The sequence below is a fragment of the Talpa occidentalis genome, unplaced genomic scaffold, assembly GCF_014898055.3.
Source record: "Talpa occidentalis isolate TD23 unplaced genomic scaffold, MPIMG_talOcc4v2.1 talOcc4.2, whole genome shotgun sequence".
In the NCBI taxonomy this organism is placed as follows: Eukaryota; Metazoa; Chordata; class Mammalia; order Eulipotyphla; family Talpidae; genus Talpa; species Talpa occidentalis.
In genome coordinates, this window is record NW_023602073.1 from 128,052,954 (window position 1) to 128,077,495 (window position 24,542).

General features: G+C 37.6%; 1 long non-coding RNA gene across 1 annotated transcript; it reads left to right on the forward strand.

Moving 5' to 3' along the window:
- The first annotated feature begins 225 nt into the window (after window positions 1-225).
- Window positions 226-23,845, forward strand: LOC129146238 (uncharacterized). The gene is made up of 3 exons (XR_008552773.1): window positions 226-316; window positions 14,736-14,817; window positions 23,711-23,845. It is a non-coding gene; the product is annotated as an uncharacterized LOC129146238 (long non-coding RNA).
- Window positions 23,846-24,542: the final 697 nt, after the last annotated feature.

The following is a 24,542-nucleotide window of genomic DNA, read 5'->3' on the forward strand; positions in this document are numbered from 1 at the left end:
CCTTTCACTCACATTTTTGGTATTCACCAGGAACTCAGTGGATATTGTCAACCAAAACATTTACACATGATCTCCCACAGTGGCCTGGCTTTTCATGAATGGAAATAAAGTTTCTAGCAAAGCACCCCAAAAGAAAAAAGCCAAAAAGCCTTCCTTTTTATGACCTAACAATCTCTGTAGTCACATAGCATCAACTCCATATACTACATTGATTGGGGTCTTCACACATCCCTCCACATGTAAGTAACAGCAAACATCAATATGGGCCATAATTACTTCTGGTTCAGGAAGAAAGAACCCTCAGAGGTCTTCTAAGGTAATAAGGAATGTTCTATTTTTGAACTGGGGTGGGTGGGGAGGTGTGGAATCTTGTGAGTGTTCTCCCTTATATCCCTTCTCAAAACCCTAAAATCATATCATATCCAGCCCAAGGAATCACCATTGGTGTAAGTTCAAAGTTTAACCATTATAATATGTCATAACATGCTATCCTCCTGCCCTGATTATCCCAGCAGCTCTAACTTTCACTTTCTATCCTGCACCTGATTTTATTACATAACAAATTTTTAATTTTAGAAAGAAAGTAGGCCCATACCAACTATAAATTAGTGGTTGGTGACTCAAAACCATTCCATTTTGGACTGCTTGACATAAACCCTTCCTTTATTATCTGGCTTTTGTTATTGTTATCATTGGCCTTACTGGCACCTCTTTGTTTAATCCTTGAGAATAAAGCCATGAAAACAACCCCTGAAATGAGGCCGATTCTTCGGTTCTGTCTTGGAAACTTACCAGAAAAAATATGTTTTGCACATTTAAAAAACTAGAAATAGCTTTTCACACTCTAGGTTAGTTCAAACCACTGGCATTGGACATAGAAGATCCCACTAAAACTTCTCTGGATTATGTATGTGTTTTTGACCATTTCCTTGAAGGGCACTTCTAGTTAGCAGTACTTGTACCAGACATCCCCCTAGCTAAAGACATATCCCCAAACTGATTTTTTTTTTTTTTGTCAAAACAAAGTCCTGAGGTTCTATTCTGTCAACAAATATTTATTGTATGACCCTTGCTTGCTGGCCACTGTGCTAGGTCCTTGATATTCTGTGGGAAACAAGATTTCCATTGTTCCTGCCAATATTAAGTCATAGCCTATTGATTATACAGGAAGCCTTGGATTTTTGTATTTAAATCCAAAAAATAAGACTATTTTGGTGTTGTTTTGAAAACTTACAAAAAGATTTATTCCTTGGCAACTTCCTGTTTATACTTCAACTTTCTTTTTTTTTTAAGATTTATTTATTTATATAAGAACTGGGGCACAGGTCAGAGGCGCGGGATGGTGAAAGAATACACCAGAGATAGAGTGGGAAGCAGAATAGGCAGACGGACCGAAGACACTGCTGAGGGGAGCAGTGGGTGAGGCAGGAGAGGTCTGTCACGTCATGTGGGTATCTCTGCAGGCTGGCAGTGGTCAAACCAGCACTGTAGAGGCTATGTGCAGCTTCACAGTGCTGCACTCAACCCACTGTACCACAAGGGAGGCCCTATACTTCGACTTTCTACTTACACTTTCTTAGTGATATTGTTTCATGTTCTGATCTGTTTTACAATGCAGAAATTAGCTCAAAAGAAAGTACAGAGAATAAAGAAAAATAATACTAAGAATGTATTAATAAATCAAGCTAAGTGATTATGGGTAATCTGCTTGGCAGCCATTTCTTCCATTTCAAAAAAATTTCAGTTTGGGAAATTATAGGGGTCCAATGGTAGAGTCACATACATCACATTTTTTGTATGATGTACATATCATACTGTATATTTTGGCTTCTTTCATTTCTGAAAAGCTATTTCTTATTTACATAGAGTAAGTGGAACTTTGATTAAGAATTTTTAATCAATCATAGTTGATTAAATATTGACCCTTTTGATGCCACATGACTGTAGATATTTATAGCCACAAAGATGAAAAAAAATCCATGCTATATAGGATTTTCATATTTGCAAGAGATGCCTAAAGTCTGTGCATCAATTTTTACAAACAAGTTAAATAGTTTATGTTCTTTTCCCAGTCACAAACATTGCCACTTCTTTTCGTGTCAATGCTCTTCCAAACACAGGAGAGAAACAATGATAATAAGACTTAGTAATCCTACAATTATCCACTTTTTATTTCTTTTCTGGAATTACTGCAAAATAAGTGAAATCTATTAAGTTTTGGAAATTTGAATGGTTCACAGAAATATTTCCTCAGGTAAAAACAACAGTAAAAGAGAATGAAAATCTTATAATTCACTAGCTGACAGGTTGTCCTTTCCTTTAAAAACAAAACTCATAGAAAATTGACCTGAATTCAGTATTTCAGTCATTTCTCATATAGAAATAACTTTCCATGTAACCTTGAAGCAATTTGGAAGCTATTTCTCCCTTAATTAATTTTCCTAAGAGTTTTATGGAAATGTTAACCTCTTAAACTGGGGTCCACGCTACAGTTTTTTTTCTAATTATCTATTTATATACAATTGTGCATGTGTTTGCATATCTATATATAGGCATGTGTGTGTATACACACATATAATTTATTTATAAAATAGCAAATTGAAGAAAGGAAAATGGACAGTTTATTTTGCTGTCTACTCCTAAATACTATCAAAACATCCTCCTTTGCAACCTATTCAAACATTGGCAAATTACCTAGCAACAAAAGCATATATTTGGGGGGTATTTTTTTAGTTACCACATCAATGTCAGGGATAAGAAATATTATCAGGTAGGTACCTTCCAAAAATACCACATTATCAAAAAAAATATGTTGCACCAAGTAGGTCAATCATTCATTACAGTCTGGGGTAACAGCAGTCACAGACTAATGTCAAGAGAAAGTAGGTCTGGCACAGCATAGAGAAAAGCGCTTTGTCTGCAGTAGACCAAACACTAAAGGTTGGAATAGGAAGAGGAAATTACTTCCTCTTCAAGGCTTTTTTAAAAAAATTTAAGCATTTATTCATTCAACAAATATTTATTATGTGTCTACTATGTTAAAGACAGCAGGGACAGGGGGTGGGGGAAATAGGAAGTAGTTCAGTAGTTATAAAGTTTCTATTGTGTTAGATGAATAAGTTCTAGAGATGTGCAATATGGCATAGTGCCTGTTATTGACAGTATGGAATTGTGCACTTCAAAATTTATTAAGACAATTGGTCTCATTTTAAGTGTTTGTACTACAAGTGCACACGCGCACACACATGCTCACACATACACATACACATACATGCAAAGGACCACAAGGAACCTTTAGGATGTGGTAGGCATGTGTATCACCTTGATTGTAATGATGGTATCCTGGATATTTGCATAGATTCAAACTTAACAAATTGTATACATTAAATATATGCAGTTATTTCAATATTATTTATACCTCAATAAAGCTGCTAAATAATTTTAAAAAGAAAAAAGACACTGTTCTTTTGGATATAAGAGCATTTGGGATATAAGAGAAACAGAAGCCTCTGTTCACATGAATCTTACTTTCTACCTGGGTAGACAGAAGATAAACATAATGGCATATCAGTTATTTCTATGCTACAATTACACTATTACCTGTATTGCAATTGCCATTTTTTTGATAAGAGAAAAAGGCATATAGAAGCTTATTAATAATAAACCTACCTCCTGTGTACCTGGGAGAGACCCAGCAGAACAGAGTAAGTCACCTAATGGCTTTAGATGCCATCTTAAGTACCTTAGCTAGAACTGGAGATTTAGGGTAAAAAAAGAGAAAACAGAAATGTTAGTTAGGAAAGGAAAGGTACTTCTGTATTCTCCAGGGAAAATACATAAGGGGATTAGGTCTTCCTGAAATAGGCCCTACGGAGAGAAGTTAGATATGAATATTATCAAAAACAACCTATACCCAGCCTTCGGAGCTGAGGCAGTGTCCTTTGGAGTTCATATTGTTGTAGCTAAAAGTTCTGAGTGAGGAAGTTGCTTGGGGTGATGTCATGAGTTGGCAATGAAATTTTAAAAATTGTGAGTCTCCATATTAAATAGAAACATGTCACCTGGAATTGACCACAAAAATAACCCATGAAATTATCAGATGATTTAACTGTCCCACAACACATCACAGGATCAGGGTCTCAAGGTGACAAAAAAGAGAGCAGGTAAAGTTGGATGGATGGAAAATAAAAGAGAGAAGGGGACAATCAAGTTATACAATCCAAAGAGGGTATGTGTGGATGGTATGTGAATGAGTGATCCTTGGGTACTGAAAGATGTCTTCATAAGACTGGGTACCCTTAGGAGGAGGAGACGCTTGCTATATTGGCATCAAAATGGGTGGATTAAAAAAAGGGGTGGGCACATTTACCTCTTTCTTAATGTCATTAGATACCAGACCTCTCTGTGTGACATGAACTTGAAAAATGTCAGTTTTCATCTGCATGCTTAACAACATAGATACAGCCTCGATGCTGCTGAACAAACAAGCAAGGCAAAAGATGAAAGCATAAAATGCAGAAGCCAGCAGAATCCTGAGACAGAAGGAGGAGCAAACAAATATTAAAAGGAATGAGCTGAACCCATCTCCCCAAGCCACATAGTCCTTTCTGGACATACTCAAAGACTCAACTCCTTGTCTTCCACAGGAAGGGGTCATGGCGCCTGCCAGTAAAACTACTTACCATGCCCTCTACGAGACCCCTATTCCATCCCAGAGGGTCCAGTTCTGTGCTCAAAAGCACAAAGAAAAGCAAATGGTTTGGAAAGATAAGTTGTTGATGTCTCTTTTCCCCAAAGGTACTTCAAGCAGTAAATGAACACACAATCTGTGTTTATTTTCTTTTAAATATATTTTTGAAAATATTATGTGATCCAAAATATGTGTTTTCAATTTTGCTTGCCATTCCCTGGCTGTGAGTGATGTATTTTATCCATATTCATAACCACGCACAAACTTTCTATTCATAGCTCACTCTGCTGTATAAATTCTGGTGGCAAAAGGAGGAATTTCCTGGTGTGGCCCACATATGGTGATCCTTTACCAGAAGTCTGGCTCCAGGTCAATGTTTGCATTCCTCTGATGGCTCAGGTTAAATGTAAAGGAATGAGGTATTTGGGTCTTCCTTCAAAAATTTAACCGCATTTACATGCCCAGGGAGGATAGGACAGTGTGTTCATAAGCTCCTGCTAGCTTCAGGAATGTCTAACCTGATTTCCTGTCATAAATATTTCATTTAAAAGAAAGACTTTATAAATATGCCAGTTCAAATTCGGTACAGACTCTTCCAGACCAGCTCGCTGCAGCAGCAGCAAGCCAGCACCTTCTGTGCCCAGCGAAGGAGGTCATGGCCATTCCCCTCTGTTCCTCTTCATCCTCAGTGTGAGGGAAAATCATTCTCCCTGGGGGTTTCTTCTGGGTGGCACAGGTAGAATGGTGGGTGGTAACCCAGTATGTGTGCACAGCTTGGAAAAGAGGCCTGTTTACTAAGGGATGACTTCAAAAGCAGTCTCATGGAGAAAGTATCTGTCCCCACATCCACCCCTGTTCCAGAGAACAGGCTCTTGGTTCAAGGTAGGAATCGTGGCTGGATAGCCCTCCTTTGAGTGCTGACTGCCAGATCCTTTACTTTGCACTTTAGTGAGAGACACTGACGAATCACAGGCTCCTCCTGCCTCCCTGCTTGGAAGGATACCTTGCAATGCGTGCCTGTGGGCTGATACCCGAGATGGTCTGACATTTGGAAGTGAGTGAAGGAGCCTCCTAGGTTAAAACAGTGAGCTTAAGGCATTTCACCTTTGAGAGTCCTTCCTCTAGTCACAGCTTCCCATTTGACATTGTTCCTAGGGCTCCAGGGAACTGAAATTCAGAGGCTATGAAAATATGCACAGGCCAGAGGTGATGGATGGGCATGGATTGTTCCCCTGGAATTTAGAATCATAACTTGCTCGAGTTTCTTGTTCTTGCCTTTCCTTACTAGGCAGTCCCATCCCAAATAAGGCATCCTCTTACTTCTTTGATTTGCCTTTATTGGAAATATACAGTTAACTTTGGTGAGGAAACAGATGTGTGGATGGAGCAGGGATATGTTTAAGTTCACCAGAAGCAGTCACAGAGTGCTCCTTCTTTTTTGATGGGTGGCATTTCTCTGGGGTGAAACAGGAGCAGAATTTCAGTGTTTCAATCATATATTTCCCAGATGCAGTACTCAGGTTTCCTGCAATGCAGCTCAGAAAGATCCTGTTTTTACTATTAAACTTGGATTCATTCATGTCAAGTTGTTGCAATCACTGTTTTGACAGTTTTCAAACTCACTGGCATAAAGTTAATAACATAGACCAAAGCCAGCTGTGTCAACAGAGGCCAAGAAATTATTGAATGGCCAATTCATTGATGATGATGTTTTATAACTTTTTATAGACGATGTGTTGGTAATTATCATAAACAACAAGTAGTGACGGTTGGTCTACATTCTGTGTGTAACAAAGACAAATTCATCAAGAACCTATATATTAAAAGGCTGGGTACATGTCTCTTTCCAGAACAAGTCTCCATTCTGCTTCACTTATCAATTATATACTCAATCATGTATCTAGGAAAGGATTAAGGAGCACCTACATTTTTCTGGGAATTGTGTGATACAGAGGACATAGAAAGACAGTTTTCTTCCTTAGCAGAATATATACATAATTGAGCCAACAATTATAGTACAATGCTATAAATATAATTTTGGAGATCTGTCTGAGGACAAATTTCTCTGTAGAAGATAAATTTCTCTGTAGAAAATTCATTGATTCCTTACGGATGAATAAGACTTAGCAGGCCTTGAAGAGCTTGGGGGCATAGGAAGTATGTTTGAATGTTTCAGCAAGTGCAAAGGCCTGAATATGAAAAGTATTAGAAATGTGAATAGCCACTGTTTGCTAAGATTGTAATATAGTATGAATTTGGGGGATACCAGGAGTTGATGTGGAAGAATTACATAGAGAAGACTTTCATAAAAACTTAAATGCCACTCAAAGGAATTTGCAAGTATTCTCACATCATCACTTTCCTGGGGAAGCCAATGCAAGATTTTATTAGGAGAATTATCTACAGTTTTTATTTTAAAAAGATCATTCTCCATGTAACATTAAGGACTGATTAAGAAGGATAAGACTATACTTGGAGAAGCAAAGTAGTTCAGCAAAGTAGTTCAGCAATTTCCCTGTTTTGTTTTCTTTTAATTATTATTAAATACATTTACTTATATGTATATACATATATATATTACATTGTTAGGTTTCAAAGAAAAAGTAGAACTCTGAAGGGCAAATATGTTGTAAAGTTTTGTAGCCTATTTGGGGAAAGAATGGGTCAAGAATTATAAAATGTAGGAGGTAATATCCTACTTGCAAGCTAACATTTACCCTCCAGAGTTTCGTGGATGTTCATGAATCTCCTGAGTTGGAGGAAAGGAGGCTATATTATACATGGCAATACCAGAAGCAGAGCATCTGTGTTTTTGTGCCATTTCCTAAGCCTCTGAGTCCACAGGGTGGCACAAACAAAGATCAAATTATGGGAACTAGGTTGCACACAGAGTAGGCTGCATTATGGGAAAAGAACCTCAAAATTTCTGTGATGAGCATTAAGCATACCTGTCCTTTTCTCTGGAAGAAAACATTGTCTCTGTCTTCCAAGACTATAAGCAAATTTGCTCTTTGCTCCATAAGGAAATACTATCTCTATCTCCCAAGACACTTTACCACAATCCTTCTGAAGACAATCTGCAGTGATGGACATTGGGTGCCTTGTTTGCCAAATTTTGAGAAGTACAAGACACCCCATGAAGAATTGTCTTACATCAGGGAACACCTACGTCAAAGAAGAAAGTGGTGTGATGTCCATTTCTATGGGATGAAAAACCTGGTGGAGGAACTACAGTAGGAAGAGGAAGAGAGGATTCAGTTTTATGCTTGCATCCAAGAAAGTGACACAAATGAATCTTCAGTATCACTAGGCAGAAATATCAAACCATAAAGGACAACAGTTAACCCCTACTTTCGTAGAGTTTAGAGTTCTCAGTATTTTAGTGATGAATCTCCTTGACCAACATAATCCTTTCTGGAAGAAATTCAGAGCTGCTGCCAAGTTTGAACTAATAACCAACGTGGATATATTGATAGGATACCTGTCTTTCTAGTCTTTTAGGAGAAGCAGTGAAACTAGAGGAAACCATTTGTACAAGCAGAGTTGTAAGTCTGCGGTAACAATTTACTTCTCTTCCAATAAACCATAAGTTTCTTAAAACTAGGGAATGTCTTTTGCATTTTAAAAGGTCTTTTGTTCCCCATACCATATATCTTGGGTACTATTTCAAATGTTATCTTCAGAATTTAAATACAATGGCTTGAGCAGTTTTTATACGCAATGCTTAATAATATTATTTATGTGCCATTAATAGTTTAGTCTTTTATGAACATAATCCCTCCATACCTTTGTACCAAAAAAAAAAAAAAAGAATCAGTATAATCCATATTTTCCTTCTCAAAGTGATTATGACTTTAGGTACTTTGATGAAACAATAAGTTGCTTTGTAAATAAAATGGTGACATCACTATATTAACCTACAGATTAAGTATAAATTTTAGTTGCTCTGAATTTTAATAGCTCAATTAGCATTTGTTTTTGCTATTAGCCTTTTTAAAGATACAATCTATTTACATGTGTTAATGTTTTGCAGTTGCTATAGTTTGCCTAAGCCCCAAGGCTTATTCACTAAAACCATTACAGCATTATAAAGTGATTTTGGTGTTATGCAGAGAACAATCAGTGGCTTTGTATACCTCTGTTGATAAACATTTGAAAATCAAAGGTCTAGAGTTTTACTGAAATGTGGGATGGTAATAACAAAATTGGAATGGAAAGGAAGAGAGGTTTTTAGATACGATACCCATTAGGATGATTTGGAGCAAGTTTAAAGAGACTTATCGGGAATTTTTAATCAAATGTTTCTTCCCTAAAGAGTTAAATTATTGAATTAGTTTCAAAATTTGCTGCAACAAAGTACCACAAACTGAATGGCTTAAACAATAGAAATTTATAGTCTCAACGTTCTAGGGCTGGCAGTCCAAGATCAAGGTGTCAGCTGGGTTTGTTCCTTCTCAGGGCTATGAGGAAGAATCTGTACCCCTCCGCCCCACCCTCTCTTCTGGGTTTGTTGAAAATCTTGGATGTTTCTTCTTGGATAGACACATTACCATAATCTGTACCTTGACATGCACATAAAGTTCTCCCTGTGTCTCTCTCTCTAGATTTCCTCTACTTGTGAAACACTAGTCATATTGGATTGGACCGACCCCAGTTACCTCATTTTATCTTATCTCTGTAAAGACCCTAGCTCCAAATTAGGTCACATTCTAAAGTACTAGAAATAAGAACTTCAGCATGTAAATTTAGGGGATACGTAACAACTCATAACAGCTACTAAGACTCAAATATCCACTTTAACAGTCAATCCTTTTTTAACATGTTTGGGTTTTTTTTCTATGAAACCTATATACTTTTCAATGGCACAGATTAACCTGTGAGGAACAGGTAACTTTCAAATGAACTTGGTTAATTGGGAAATCATTTGTTTCTCAATTTTTATAATTAAGGATTTCATTTAAGGACAAAATCATTTGTTTCTCAATTTTTATAATTAAGGACTTTTAATTATATTAACTTTTATTGAAATAACAGTGGTTTATAACACTTCATATATGATTTAGGCTCAACTTTTAAGCATAAGCAAGAAGTAAAATTCCAGTTGAAGTATAACTGTAGTTTGGTGCATTACCACAACTAATTTTCTTCCTTCAAATATGAAAGAAAGGGTACAGAATTATGTGCTTAAGTAGGTATCAGAATGCCTAGGATTATTCTGAGCACATACCAGATCCTTAATTAATATCAATTTATTTTCTTTACAGATAGCTTTACATATCTTAGACTATCCATTGGGTCAGACATCCTTTTGATAGGTTTCTAATGTTTTAGCACAGACACATCTTGCCGAGCAATCCCAATCTCATCTGTCAGGAACAGCTCTTTTTATTTCAAAAGGAAATTTCCCCTCACCTCACTCTTCTCATATTTGTTAGTGTATGACTTAGGGGTACTCATAGACCCCAAACTCTAAGGTGCGTGTTCTAAAAAAGATTTGACTGTTCATGTGCCCAGAGGCAAAAGAATTATACTTTTATTATGATTAATTTTTAAGAGAATTGGTATTCATTTAGAGAGAAGCAAGGCTATTCCTAGTAAAACCCCCAAATTACCCATCCCATCATGTGAAAATGAGTGGTCCAACAGACTTTGCCTGCAGCAGGGCTACTAAAATCCAGAAGCTTATCACAAGTCTAAGGCACCCTTTGTCAAATATCCACAAGAAAGGAGTTAGGTAGTTCACAGAGAGCTCCCAGAGAACAGAAGAAGAGACTCAACGTTCAAAACATACCGCATAATCCAACATTCAGTCAAGATAATAGCTACCATGTCTATGCCGAGAACCAGGAGCAGACTCCCCATGTGTCTTTCACTCATGAATCTCTTGCAAGTATTTCTTCCAAGTGTCTCTCTGTGTCTCTTCTTCACATGTATTATCCAAGCAATCAATACCAGGGTGCAAGTCAAAGCCAGGAAAGCAAGATATCAAGAACATGTGTTCAGTTATAAGCCAAGTATGGCTGCTGGACTCTGCCCCCAAACTTCCAGTGGTCCCCTATTCAGGAAGTCAGGTTCATGGCAAGATGTGAATTGTAATCCTTAGTTCCTGAGATCTCTTGCATGGAGATGAAGTGGAGAGGGAAGTCTGCAAAGTCATCAGGGATGAAGTTCACTCAGGACATCATGCGCTTCCTGAATTTGCTCCTGACTCTTCTTCTAAGGAAACCACTCCCTGACCTCAAATATTATTTAAGCAATAGATTTCATTCCATGGTATACTCAGAGTCTGACCCACTAACAATTAGGAAACTTGTTTTTTCCTTTAGAACAAAAGATCAAATATTCCCAAAAAAATTTAAAAATATTTATAATATAGTCTTCTAGTAAATTAAATAGAAGGAAATAGACAAGTGAAATATACTGGTATGATTAAATTCACATCCAGTGCAGACTAGATTATAACTCTCCTAAGACAGGGAGTCAGACCTGTTGAACCTACCTCTCTCAACACAGTGAGTTGCTGAATGAATGAATAAAGGTAGTTTTTTATTGACATCAATGTGAGGAAAGCCCTCAAATATCATGAGGGAAAGGTTAAGGGGCTATGCAGTGTATTTCAGTTTGAAATGCATATTTTGGAGTAAGAAAACCAACCAATGTTCAAATTCCAACCCTTGCTGTTTAAACCACTTTAAACCTTAATTTCTGCAACTATAAAATGAAGACAAAATCTTCTAAGATTCTTGTGAAATTCAGAGATGGTTCATCTCAACTATTTGACACATAAAAGTACCTCACATATTGGCAGCTGTGGTGTTCATTGTTATTGTTTTTGCTATTGTTTAACATTCCCAACATATCATAGATAGCTTGGCACATAGTTGCTGCTCATTGAAAGTTTTGACTCTGGGAAGCTGAAGCTTCCTCATGGTTTCTATCAATGTAGTATTGGCCTACATAATCCTAACCAGAAGTGTTTCATCAAAGACACTGTGGTTGATGGCATAATGCCCTCCAGAGATGACCATGTCACAATTCCCAGGACTGGTGAATATATTACCTTTTAAGGCAAAAAAGGACTATCTGTACATGAATGTTAAGGAATTTGATATGAAAGATTATGCTGGTAGACCCAATGTAATCACAAGCATCCTTTTAAAAGGGAGGCAAAAGGGTGAAAGTCATAGAGTAAGGAGAGAGGCAGAAGCAGAGGTTGGAATGATATGCTTGGAAAATGAATAATAGAATACCACAGGCTGGGTCATCTAGACAACAAAAATTTACCAAGCAACTTCATATACTTCATTGGCCTCAGGATCCTCTAATCTTTTGTTTTATTAAATTACATCTTCTACAAGTTGGCTGGGCATTATAAAAGACTGCAGGTGATGTTGAAAGAAATGATATTTCAGTTTATAGAGGGGAAATAAAGTAGGAAAGCCAGACAACTAGTGGATGGCAGCAGAGACAGAGTAGCCAATGGGACAGGAGAGAGCTGTGTGTAGACTCTATCCCGTGTATAGAGGATTTAATTGAGAGTGGTGATAGTTCTGATAAGATGCAGCCTGAGAGATATAACTGCCATATTTCAATAAAGTTAATTGGTATCTAATATAAGCATCTTTTTAATGTCCAGACACTGCTAGGTACTCAGGCATATAATCAGGCACATTTAAGTGTTTTACCTGGCATTCCCCCTTATTGTGAACAGGGATGGCAATGTGTCAATATTTACTTTCACTTGTAGTATTAACTCACCCCTCCTCTACTACCCTTTGCCTCATGCATCCTATCCTTCAGTTGTTACACACCCTTGAGTTTTCCCTGAACAATTCCACCCATGTGATTTTCTATATCACTTTCTTCTATCAGAAATATTTCCATCCTAGTCCAACCTCTGCTAAAACTCAAGTGCCTTTTCATCTATAAGAGTAGCCCCTTGTGTTTTTTCTTTGTTTTGTTTTTTTAACTAACATTTATTAAGGGAAATGGTGTGCTGCCGTGAGCTGACATTTTCCACATGTTTGTATTTAATTCTCAAAACAATCCAAGGTGGAAGGAAGAGTCCTTTATTATTCTCACTTTCCAGAAAAGGCACAAAGAAGAGAAATACATTGGCCAATGTTCACTAACTATTAAGCATTTGAGCTTGGTTTGCAATCCAGGTCTGTTGGCTGATTCCAGAACTGGAGATCTCTCCTTCCATAACACTCTCTTGTACCAATGCCTCTTTCTCTCCCCACCTGCCCACATCCTGCCTTCCCCTTCGAGCACCTGCTCTCCTCCTTCCTGGCACTTGTGTATGTGTAACTGTTTGCACATATTGTGTTTTAGGCAGACTTACAGATGCCTGCTCCCAATTAGAGTCTGAGTTCTTTGAGAAGCTACAGCTGTTCTCTTTTCCTCAATAGTATATTGTCATGCATGGTATGGGGGAGATTTCCTGTAGGATCCATAGTAGGTGCTTAGTGTCTGCTGACATTTTTTCTTCTCCAGAAATAAAAGACATCCTAAGCATTTTAACATTAATATAATATTAAATAATGAATATTCCATTGACCAGCAACACCTTCTGTCTGTCATATAAAAAACATATTAATAAGACATTTCCTTCTAGTTCCAATTTTATAATGTAAGTCCCAAGGGTGACATCATTTACTGCTGTGCTTTTTTTAAGCTGGAGAGTTATGAAGGAAAAAAGGCAGAGGAAAACAAAACAGATTTTTGACTAATATTTTGATGCAATAGATGTAATTTGTAAAGAAATACTCATTTTCCCAAACCCTGGGAGTTCAGGGTCAGTATGTGATATAAAGCAAAATGCTGAAGGGATGTTTGTCATATCTTAGTTTCCTATGCAACAGTAGATTAAAACTGTTTGTTCTACACTGACAGGTTTTTTCAAAGCTATGAAGGAAAAACTCTAACCCATTATTAAAATAACATTTTAGTGAAAACTTCATCAGGTTTTGGCAAGACAGACCTAGACCGTAAGCCCTTAATTAGAAAAAAAATCATCCATCTTTGTTTGTTCATATGAGAATCATTTTTTCTATCTATGATGGTAAAAATAGGATACTTTGAAGTTCTGCAGACAGAAACACCAATTCCCATTGGCCCTCCCTTCTCCATAAGGTCTCCTCCCCCTGAAGAGTTCCTTCCTTCTGGCAGCCTCACCCTGTGCCTTGGCACTGCATGCCCAGTGGCATCAACTCAACCGACAAAGTCACGGTGCTCAGGACAAAGGCAGAAAACACAGCCATGCTCAACCACCTGGCCCACCAGCCAGTGTTTCTCTGGATAGATGACTTGGGAGTCTAATATTTTGTTGATGCCCTTAATTAATGTCATTTGTCTGTTTCAAAAGTAATTAATTTGAACAGAAGTTCATCCAAATAGCATTTTATATTTTCTTGTTAAACAATAGTCAAATATTATTTGACATCTTTATCACTTAGTAGCATTGGTAGGAACATTACCTAGTGAGCACTGTTGCAAAGTTGATTAAATTTGCATTCAATGACCCTAAACAAACACTTTCAATGTGGTATTTTTTTTTTCCTTTAGTGTTTTCCCATCACTTCTTGTGTACTCACTACTACAACTACTACTACTACTTCTGCTGCTGCTGCCCCCGCTACTTAGTACTACTGCTACTTAGTATTACTGCTGCTTAATACTACTGCTACTTAGTACTACCATGGATATAAATGCCAATGACTGCAAATCTGCAATGCTTTGAATTTGGAAACCATTTACACCTACAGTAACAATAAGTTGTGTGAAGCAATAACTGATATATGAAATGTATGTCAGTGACAGTAAGCACAGTTAAAGTGAAGACCAAATATGGTTGCCCAAGAATACTGTATCTGTGCCTTGGTGCCTTGAATTGGTGTGGAGTTTCCTTTATTCTTTATTTTTTATTCCTTGTGTGTAATAATACTCCAAATACATAAGGTTGCCAAGTAGATGAGTTCCTATTATAGGTGCTGAAGTAATGTGCTCACTTATTTTATGCCTATGTGATTATGTTCCTCTGCAGCATTGAAAGAACTGGTCCACTGTAGTGGTAACTGACTGCTTGCAAATCCATTCTCACCCACTTTGCAACTGTGTGGCTTTAGGTAAGTTGCTTGACCTTTCTGGGCCATATTACCTATATTATGTATTACCTATAAAATAGAAGTATTACCTATTAAATAGGTATTACCTATAAAATAGTCAGGTACCTGACTCATGGGGCCATTACACAGGTTAAATATAGAGCTCAAGTCTAGCAATATTAAGCACTCAGTGAATATTTACTTTGATTTTTATCACCACTGCAGACCTGGAGTTGTGGATCCTCAGCATTAAATTGAGTCACTAGAGGTGCCAGTATCCATCGGCCATCAGCAATTCCATTTCATGCAAAGCCCCTTTCCACATGCAATGGTCCTTCTCTTTGAAATGACAGAGAATCTTTTTTTCTACTGTTCTTTGCATGCTTGTCATGTTGTACCTCCCAGGGTTGTCAGAGAAGAAAGCCCTGTGGAACAAGAACTACAGTATTGACCATGACAACCCAATGCATCAGCACTGAAGATGAATAACTAGTCACCAATGAATAACTATCTTCCAACTGAATGTAGCTACATCTCTGTTAAGCAGGTCTTCTTCTCAAAAGGTATATTTAAAATTACTGCTTGAGGAGCATCCCTCATTAATGATAACTTTACAGAGGAAAATTTGCCCTGAGAGTGAGTCATGTTTACCAGGAAAATTAAGTTTTCTAAGTGCTTTTTGGGGTTGCTAAATCTCTGCTCTACCTATCAGCAGAGAAAGAAAAACCAACTATCCCGAAGAATGTGATTCTCAGTAACAACAGCAGGATGTTCTTCTCATGCCCAGACCTTTCTCTGGGAAAAGGAAAATTAATCCCCTGCAGGGGATTTTCCAGATTGATTCCCTCCCCTGTTGGCCAGCTCCGGCAGCACGCGCTGACAGCTCAGATGGAAAATGTGGAAATACTTACATGGATGCTCTTCCAACTTCTTCAAGCTGAAGCTTGTGGAATATCTTTTCAATAAAACTACTTTTTTCAGACACTTACAATTCTCTAGTTAAGAAAGGCAGCAAGTGAATTCAATGTGCTCACTTCTCAGTGATAGCTGGCATGTGCGGTGGTTTAGCCATCCGAGTCCTTGAGAAGTTTAGACCGTGCAAATATTCACGGGCTTTTAACTCTGTTAGGGCTGAGGAAGAAAAGCTTCATGAGGTGGGTTGTAGTATTGTGTGGTTATTGTTAAGTGCAAAAATCATCTCTTTGGAGGTTTTGGAAAGCAAAGGAGGATTCATGTAGCTAAGTAGGAGATGTGGGAGATGCTGTCACAAGAGGAGGGACAACTCAATGTCTGAAGAAAACTACAGGTTTATACCAAGTTTCTTGATGCACAGACTTTCCACTTCTGCTCTTGCATTGGCTTGGCCTCCTCTGATGCGGTCCCTTCCACTTCTCACCTTCCGTCAGCCTCTCCTTGCTTAGGAGACAACCAAGCTAGATTGGACTCTTCATGCCACCTGGTGGCAAAGTCTAAAATCCTTTTGAAAGAGGTTTTTGATTCTTTTACCCACAAATATTCCCAAAGACTTCATGTGTCTCTTTTTCTTTTCTTTTTTTTTTTTTTCAGAAGTTTGAAAATTCTTTATCATTGAAGTACTGACAGCTTTTATGACTAAACCATGTCTCTCATTTTTTTTTTCTTCAGAATTGGAGATCTAATTTCTGTACCTTTATTGAGTATCACATTGCCTGAGTTAAAAACCCTAACATTCAGAAAGTCATTTTTTAAATTTTTTTATAATAAATTTTATTTTATATTCCCCATACAATTTCAACCCCCCCATTTTGACCCCAATCCCTCCCCTCCCTCCACCCACCCCCCCAAAAGCGTCTCTGGTTCATAGATTTTTGTTGATTTTGATTTTCACTTTCTTATAGTTATTCATTTTCCTGGTCCCTTATTTAAGTTTTCTAGATTCCTGCTATGAGTGAGACCATCCAGTATTTTTCTTTTTCTTTCTGGCTTATTTCGCTGAGCATGATCCCTTCCAGCGCCATCCATGTTGCTGCAAATTGCATGTGTTTATCTTTTTTGAATGCTGAGTAATATTCCATGGTATATATGTACCACATCTTCTTGATCCAGTCATCTATTTTGGGGCATTTGGGCTGTTTCCAAAGCTTAGCTATTGTAAATAGTGCTGCTATAAACATAGGGGTGCAGGTGCTCTTTGGAATTGATGTTTCTGTGTCCTTTGGGTAAATACCTAGGAGTGGAATTGCTGGATCATATGGAAGCTCTATGTTTAGTAGGTCCAGAAATCTCCACACAGCTCTCCATAGTGGTTGGACCAGTTTGCACTCCCACCAACAGTGCAGGAGAGTTCCTTTTTCTCCACACCCTCGCCAACATTTGTTGTTGCTAGTTTTTTTTAATATGTGCCATTCTCACTGGTGTAAGATGGTATCTCATGGTAGTTTTGAATTGCATTTCCCTGATTACAAGTGATGTTGAACATTTTTTCATATGCCTGTTGGCCATTTGCATTTCCTCTTCAGAGAAGTTTCTTTTTAGCTCTTCTGCCCATTTTCTGACTGGATTATTTTCTTTGTTGTTGTTGAGTCTCATCAGCTCTTTGCAGATTTTTGTGATCAATACTTTATCATTAGAGTTGTGTGCAAAAATGTTCTCCCAGTTGGTGGGGTTTCTCTTTGTTTTTGTTATTGTCTCTTTTGCTGTGCAGAAGCTCTTTAATTTGATGTAGTCCTAGCTGTTTATCTTTGCCTTCACTATCACTGCTTTGGGTGATGTGTCTGTAAAGATGTCTTTGATGTGCAAATCACGTAGTGTTTCGCCTATATTTCCTTCTATGTATTTTATGGTTTCAGGTTTTATGTCTAGTTCTTTAATCCATTTTGAGTTGGTTTTTGTGTATGGTGTGAGGTAGTAGTCAAGCTTCATTCTTTTGCATGTAGCGGCCCAGTTTTCCCAGCACCATTTATTGAACAGACTTTCTTTGCTCCAATGCATATTCTTTGCTCCTTTGTCAAATATTAGTTGACCATAAACCTGTGGGTTTATTTCTGGATTTTCTATTCGATTCCATTGGTCTGTGTGTCTGTTCTTGTTCCAATACCATGCAGTTTTGATGATTATGGCTTTGTAGTATAGCCTGAAATCTGGGAGTGTGATGCCTCCATTCCCTTCTTTTTTTTTCAGGAGAGCTTTGGCTATTCGGGGTTTTTGGTGATTCCATATGAATTTCATCAATAATTGTTCTATTTCTTTGAAGAATAACATTGAAATTTTTATTGGAATAGCATTGAATCGGTATATTGCTTTTGGTAGGATGGCCATTTTAATAATGTTTATTCTTCCAATCCATGAGCAGGGGATGTCTTTCCATTTCTTTGTATCTTCTTCTATTTCTTTTAACAGTGTTTTATAGTTTTCTTTGTAAAGGATTAGATTTATTCCCAAGTATTTGATTTTTTTTGTTTCGATAATAAAGGGGATGGTTTTTTTCATTTCTTCTTCTTCAGATATATTGTTAGTGTATAGGAAAGCTTCTGACTTTTGCATGTTGATTTTGTATCCTGCCACTTTGCTGAACTGATTGATGAGTTCAATTAGTTTTTCTATGGAGTTTTTGGGGTTCTCTATGTATATTATCATATCATCTGCAAATAGTGATAGTTTGACTTCTTCTTTTCCTGTTTGGATTCCTTGTATGTCTTTCTCTTGTCTTATTGCTCTGGCTAGGACTTCCAGTATTATATTGAAAAGCAGTGGTGAGAGTGGACATCCTTGTCTTGTTCCAGATCTTAATGGAAATGCTTTCAGCTTTCACCATTGAGAATGATACTGGCTGTTGGCTTGTCGTATATGGCCTTTATGATGTTGCGGTATGTTCCTTGTATCCCAAGAATTTCAAGGGCTTTTATCATGAATGGGTGTTGCACTTTGTCGAAAGCTTTCTCGGCATCTATTGATATTATCATATGGTTTTTATATTTCTTTTTGTTGATGTGTTGGATAACGTTGATTGATTTTCGGATGTTGAACCATCCTTGTGTCCCTGGAATGAATCCTACTTGGTCATGGTGAATTACCTTATGGATACACTGTTGGATTCTGATACTAAAATTTTATTGAGGATTTTTGCATCAGTGTTCATTAGGGAGATTGGCCTATAGTTTTCTTTTTTTGTGTTGTCCTTGTTCGGTTTTGGTATTAGTGTAATGTTGGCTTCATAGAACGTGTTAGGTATTATACCTTCCTTCTCAATTTTTTGGAAGAGTTTGTGAAGGATAGGCACCAATTCGTCTCTGAATGTTTGGTAGAATTCATTTGTAAATCCATCATGTCCTGGGCTTTTGTTTTTGGGGAGGTTTTTGATTACCATTTCAATTTCGCTAATTGTAATTGGTCTGTTTAGGTGTTCTATTTCTTCTTTATCTAGCTTTGGGTGATTGTAGAGTTGTAGGAATTTGTCCATCTCCTCTAGATTGTTGAACTTGTTTCCATATAACTGTTCATAGTAGTTATTAATTATTCTTTTGATTTCTGCTGTGTCCGTTGTGATTTCTACTCTTTCATTGATTATCCTATTTAATTGTGCTTTCTCCCTTTTTGCCCTTGTGAGCCTGGCTAGGGGTTTATCTATTTTATTTATTTTTTCAAAGAACCAGCTCTTGGTTTCATTGATCTTTTGGATTGTTTTTTTAGTTTCAATTTCATTTATTTCTGCTTTGGTTTTTATTATTTCTTTTCTTCTACTGGTTTTGGGTTTTTTTTGTTGTTCTTTTTCTAGATCTTTGAGCTTCGAGATTAGGTTGTTTCTTTGAGTTCTTTCTTGTTTCTTGATGTGAGCATCTATTGCTATATATTTTCCTCTTATTACTGCTTTTGCTGCATCCCATACATTTAGGAAATTGGTGTCCTCCTTGTCATTCAATTCAAAGAATTTTTTAATTTCTTCTTTTATCTCCTCGTTAGTCCAGTGGACTTCCAGTAGTGTGGGTTTCAATCTCCACGAGGTAGGAGAGTACCTTGCCTTCTTTTTATGGTTTATTTATAGTTTGATGCCTTCATGGTCAGAAAAGATGGTTGGTATGATTTCAATCTTGGTGTATCTGTTGATGTTTGTCTTGTGCCCCAGTATATGATCGATCCTAGAGAACGATCCGTGTGCACTTGAGAAAAATGTATACTCAGATTTTTTTGGGTTTAGTGTTCTATATATGTCTGTTAAGCCCAAGCACTCTAGATCCTTATTTAGAGCTTTAGTGTCTTTACTTATTTTTTGTCTTGTTGATCTATCCATTGTTGATAGTGGTGTGTTGAAGTCCCCCACTACGTATGTGTTTTCTCTGATGTCTGTTTTCAGAGATGCCAATAGTTGTCTGATATATTTTGGTGCTCCTTCGTTTGGTGAATATATGTTAATGAGTGTTATTTCTTCTTGAAGTATTGTCCCCTTGATCATAATGTAATGACCACTGGGGTCTCTTTTTATCTTTTTAAGTTTGAAATCTGTTTTATCTGATATGAGTATAGCTGTTCCTGCCTTCTTTTTTGGTCCATTTGCTTGTAGAATTGTTTTCCATCCTTTAACTTTGAGTCTATTTTTATCTTTTGCAGCTAAATGTGTTTCCTGGAGACAGCAAAAGGTTGGGTTTTGTTTCTTAATCCAGCCTGCAACTCTGTGTCTTTTTATTGAAGAGTTTAGTCCATTTACATTTAGAGTTAGTATTGATATGTTAGCATCTGTATTTGCCATTGTGTTTGTCTTTCCTTTGATTTTATTTATTTATTCTTTTAATAACTTTCTTTGGCCTTCTTTTGTTGTTATTCGTCCCTCTGAGGTTCTGGCTTTAGGACTCCTTGTAGTATTTTTTGGAGTGGGGGTTTAGTCGTAATAAAATTCCAGAGTTTCTCTTTGTCTGGGAAGGTCCTTATTCTTTCTTCAAAGAGGAAGGAGAGCTTTGTGGGATAGAGTATTCTTGGTTGGCATCTGTTTTCTTGGAGTCTGTTGACTATGTCCCTCCACTCTCTCCTTGCCCATAGTGTTTCTTCAGAGAAGTCTGATGTCAGTCTGATTGGTTTCCCTTTGAATGTTATCTGTTTCTTCCCTCTTGTTAGTTTCATTATTTTTTCCTTGTCTTGGATTCTTGGGAGCTTTACTATTATGTGTCTTGCTGTATTTTTCCTTTCGTCATGAAAGTTTGGTGTTCTTCTTGCTTCTTGTATATCAATTTTCAGCTCCTTCTTCGCGTTTGGGAAGTTCTCTTCAATTACATCCATGAATATTTTCTCTGTTCCTACATCTCTCTCCTCTCCTTCTGGGATTCCTATAACTCTTATATTTCCTTTCCTCATGGAGTCAGATAGTACCCGAAGTCTTTCTTCGGTCTTTTTCCTTCGTACTTCTCCTTCCTTTTCTGTTTTAGTTCTTTTTATTTCTGTGTCTTCAAGAGTACTTATTCGTTCTTCCATTTCATCTATTCTGCTTTCATTGCTTTTCCCAGAGTTCATTAGTGTCTCCATTAATTCTTTGATCTCCTGCATTTCTTTTACTTCCCTCTTTAGGGACTCAATTTCATTCTTCTGGTCATTATTTTCCCCTTATCATTGTTTTCCTTTATGACTTCTGTCAGTTTTTTAATCACAGCAATTTTAAATTCTCTATCTGGAAGGCTCAGAAGTTCTTCCAAGTTACTGTTATTGCAATCTGGTAGATGGTTTTCTTTTTGCGGTGTGCTTTTTTGCTGAGGAGTTGCTGGGTTGCATGTGGTTTTTCTACTCCCTACTGCCTGTTTTCTAATTTGCCGTATTCCTTGTGACACTGTGTTGCTGGTACTGGCCGGCATCTTGGGCGACCTTCCCAGCTCACCACTGGCTCCTCTGGGGAACTTCTGCTGGGTTCACAAGTCTCCAGCAAAGAAAGGTCCCTGCTGCAAAATGGCGATGTGGGAACACGCTCCCCTGCACGCCCGGTCTGCCCAGTGGTGGGTGCTGCTCCCCTCTGGGCTGGAACTGCAGGCTAGAAGGCGCCCGGCATGGGCAAGCCTCCCAGCTTACCTCTGTCTCCTCGATGAGCCTTCTGCTGGGTTCACACAGTCTCCAGCAAAGAAAGGTCCCTGCTGCAAAATGGCGATGCGGGAACGTGCTCCCCTGCATGCCCAGTCTGCCATGTGTCTCTTTTTCTAATGAAACAAACATTTTTCTTTTTTTTAAGATTTATTTATTCATACACACAAGAACAGGGATACAGGTCAGACACGCGGGAGGGTGAGAGGATTCACCAGAGAGAGTGAGGAGCAGAACAGGCAGATGGACTGAAATACACTGCTGAGGGGAGCAGCGGGCGAGGCAGGAGAGGTGTCTGGCCAGCCAGGATCAAACCAGCGCTGCAGAGGCTGCGGACAGCTTCACAGCAGGGCGCTCAACCACCTGTGGCCACCAGGGGAGGCCCTGAAACAAATGCTTTTAAAGAACCATTTAGGTAACTAAATATTTGTTTCACTCTATCTAATAGTGTGACACTCTACTTTGTCTTCCAGAACTGTAGGTTGGTCTTCAGTGTGCCTTATCATCCTTTGTATATGTGAATTTTTAGTTTTGAGTTACTGATTAATAATGAATTTTTATAACATAACTTGGTCAGTTGGAATAAAGAATCATCACTGAGACCATAAAATAATAATATGAAATTATCATATGAAATGTATCAAAAAATAGTGTAAAATATTAATATCAGGAAAAATGTTGGGATAGAATCTCATACAGGGTTTGCTGATCTCTGCTTAAGGTTTCCATTTTCATAGGTTCCCTCATTCTCATAGGATCCCCAGGAGGCACAGGGAAATTGAATTTCTGCTTCTCTAAGCAAAGTCTGCCTCAAATAGCTACAACAGTCATTCTCCTCCCTTCAATAAAAACTCTACAAGTAATTGATATCCCCCAAACCTCCTTTGTTTCCAAAGATTCAATAACTTGGAAAATATATGATATGTCTTTGCTGAAGAATAAAGTCTTCATACAAGAGAATGGTTGATTTGAAAGAAGACTTATTGCAGTGTTTGGATTGAGTTCAAGAGATAAAAGTTGTGAGCAAATAGCTAAAGGCAAGGAAGTATCTGTGGAAGTAAAGTAACATCAATTTCAAAGAAAACAGAGACATTTAGATTTAGAAGGAAACTTCAAAACTCTCATTCATTAACTGAGGAACTAAAGAGACATAACCAAGGTCACAGATGCCTTATGTATAACAGTATGGGACAACAGTGAAGAATCTGTGATTTACAGTTCTTTGGACATTTCTACAACAAGGGAAGCATTTCAGTACATGCTGAAAGCATGTTGAGAAAGCAGAATAAGACAGTGACAGTCATGTTCCCCTTCCAAATCTAAACCTACCTGGATGCGTTGTTCTGGCTGTGTGGAGAACATGGATTGAATGTACATATATACTAAATGCAATGCATGGAATATATGAGGCAAGGAACTCTGTGTAGAAAATAAGGAAGATCTGATCATAAGAGTAGGAATGCCAAACCATCTCATCCAGCATTTCTACATGGATTACTTTTGGGTTTCTTACCAATTACATGAGCAGATCTCAGGAGATTGTTAAACTAAGTATAATTAGGTAAATTCTGAACCCACTTCACTTTGTAGTGGGCTTGTAACAAGTACAGACCTGGTCCTCCAGTTTGCACAACCAACCCCTGGAGCAGGCGTACAATGAGATACTTGGTGGGCAGCATTCCTCTTAATATGTCCTGGTTGTAGCAAAGTCAGACTTCTATGTGACTGTCATCTGTCCTAACCTCAGTCATAGATTTCAATAAAACCCTACTGTCATAAATAAAAAAACATCATCTTTGATGTTTTCACATTGAGTTAGGAATAATTTCCCTCTTGGAGTGGTTCTCTCATTTGAACTAGGACTCTTTGCTATTTTTTAAAGGACAGTTGCATCTGCACTTGTGGAATAAGTGATGAGGAAGACCCATGCCACTTGGAATCCCAAAATATGTTGCATCATGCTCCACATCATGCTTGGTGAGCACACCAGAGGCAGACGAGTCAGGACAACTGCAGTCGTGTGTTGTCAAAGTGTTTGCCGCAGGCTTTGGCTTGACGTGCTTTGAAACATTTCCCAGCTTTGGGGAGGTATTACTGTATTTTCTAAGTATAATGGATCTATTTTTCCATGCTGCCAAAGTGTGGTAAATGAGAAAAACAACATGGAAAGTTGCTTGTGCCTACAGGATTCTTGTTCCTGTGTTGTTTAGTGATTTATACACACAAGTTAGGGCCTGGGCTCAATCAGAAGAGTAATTACCACTAACACATCACATGACTGAGCTACTGATGTTTATATAACATGGAAATTGTTGGCATTCATAGAAAGTTGAGATAGGACAAAGTAGTTGTTGAGTGTGTTCTCAGAAATATTGTCACCAGTCTATATAATAAGAATATTTCTCCCTTAGATTTGTTGCAAGTGTTGCATTGATAATGCAGTAATTGCTCTTTACTGGACAGATTGAGTGCTCTAAAAATGTTACTTAAAATTATCATTACTTGATGCCAATACATTGTATCAAAAGTAGAAACAAGACTAATTCAGACTTTGTTCATGTTAAAATAATTGTAATCATCTGCTTAATAGAGACTTTTAATCTGGAATAACACAGATTTATCCCTAAATTGTCTTCCCTAAAGAACTCAGTTCACATGTGGTATCTAGCACAATGCGTGTAGTTTTGGTATGATAAATGTTTGTAAAAATAATT